This window comes from Odocoileus virginianus, chromosome 13, assembly GCF_023699985.2.
Source record: "Odocoileus virginianus isolate 20LAN1187 ecotype Illinois chromosome 13, Ovbor_1.2, whole genome shotgun sequence".
Classification (NCBI taxonomy): Eukaryota; Metazoa; Chordata; class Mammalia; order Artiodactyla; family Cervidae; genus Odocoileus; species Odocoileus virginianus.
The window spans coordinates 59,523,033-59,524,817 of record NC_069686.1 but is presented as its reverse complement, the minus strand read 5'-3'; the positions used below and the strand labels follow the sequence as shown (position 1 = coordinate 59,524,817).

At 41.5% G+C, this 1,785-nt stretch overlaps 1 pseudogene; it reads left to right on the top strand.

Moving 5' to 3' along the window:
- Positions 1-822: 822 nt before the first annotated feature.
- On the top strand, positions 823-1,446 carry LOC110126853 (protein Abitram-like; annotated as a pseudogene).
- Positions 1,447-1,785: the final 339 nt, after the last annotated feature.

Below are 1,785 nucleotides of genomic sequence, written 5' to 3'. Positions count from 1 at the left end.
TTTCCCAGCATCAGGGTCTTTTCCAATGAATCAGCTTTTGGTATCAGGTGGCCAAAGTATTGGAGCTTCAGCATCGGTCCTTGCAATGGATGTTCAGGGTTGGTTTCCTTTAGGATTGACTGGTTTGATCTCCTTGCTGTCCAAGGACTCAAGAGCCTTCTCCAGCACCACAATTTGAAAGTATCAGCTCTTCAGTGCTCAGCCTTCTTTATGGTCCAACTCTCAGATCCATACATGACTATTGGAAAAACCATAGCTTTGACTAGACGGACCTTTGTGGGCAAAGTGATGTCTCTGCTTTTTAATGGGCTATCTAGGTTTGTCATAGCTTTTCTTCCAAGGAGCAAGCGTCTCTTAATTTTATGGCTGCAGTCACTGTCTGCAGTAATCTTGAAGACCAAGAAAGTAAAGTCTGCAATTGTTTCTATTTTTTCCCCATCTGTTTGCCATGTTTATTTAACAAGATCTCTCCTCTTCAGTGGGTTCTGAGATCAAGGGTTTTCTCCTCAACACTGCAACTTTGTGGAAATTTGCCTCACTTTTACTAATAACTTTTCAGTATTTACTTGGCTTATCAATATGTAACTTAAATGTTGACAAATGACCTGAGAGGAAATTGTAAACAAAATGCCAACCTCCTGGTATTAGTTTGCTAGGATTGCTATATTAAGGTACCACAAACTGGTTGCTTATCCAATAGAAATTTATTATCTGACAGCTCTGGCTAGAAGTCTAAAATTAAGGTATTGACAGGACCATTCTCCTCCTGAAGATGCTACAAAAGAATAAGGTTTAGGAGGGTTTGTAGCACCCGAGGTTGCCATGACTACCGATCCCAAGGACCCTGTGGCTACCTTGGCTGCTGAGCCCGTGATGCTGTTGCTTGTGGATCATTTCTCTACTCACTGACACAAATCAGGCCATGGGAATGGCATCTGCAGAGATGTGGAAAAACAGCAGGATGTCAAAGGAAAACCTGTGAGGACCACTGTATACTATGGCACTCTAACTGAATATATGTCATCATGTTGGCAGGATCTCATTCAGTTCTTCAAAGTGGAAAAAACAATTAAAAGCATTTTTTAATTAAATCAGTACCAACTGTAGCAGACTTCAGAACAAAGTCTCTGGGAAGTTTAAGCGGGGGACACAGTTTTTCACAGAACTTGTACCTGTGTAAGATTTACTGCTCAGGTGGAGAAGAATATACCATATCTAACTGTGTTAGAGGATAGTTGATGGAAGTGAAGAAAACATCCATAAACCATCTATTCTTCAAGAGAAGCCATCCACCGAAGGCTACATTGCAGCTGTGCTGCCCAAGTTTGAAGAGAAAAAAGTACAACGGGAGGGTTACTGACCCAAGAAGAATATGAAGAAATTATAGTGAAATGCATCAAAGCCACAGCAGCTGCCTCATTAGGGGCAAGGGCTGAGATGGAATAAAAAGCAACATGGCATCCTTTCCTCACCTGGCCTACTAGTCAGTCCACTAAAGAAGAACCTGCACCGGTGAAGTATACTTCACACCTGGTCATCCACAGGGGGGCCTGATCATACAACCTGACTTAGTTTTCCTTCTTCGTCTTGCATAACGAGCCTTGATTCTGTTTTGTCTTCAACCTCCCAGATCTGCCTGCCCACGTACTCACTGTCTTCTTCTCTTACTTTTCTCTCTCTAACAACTGGCAAGCAAGAGATGTTTTTTCTGTTTAAAAACAAACAAACAAAGCATTTTGAGGAAAGTTTGAAAAGACAGCAAAATAAGAATAATTTACCCATGTT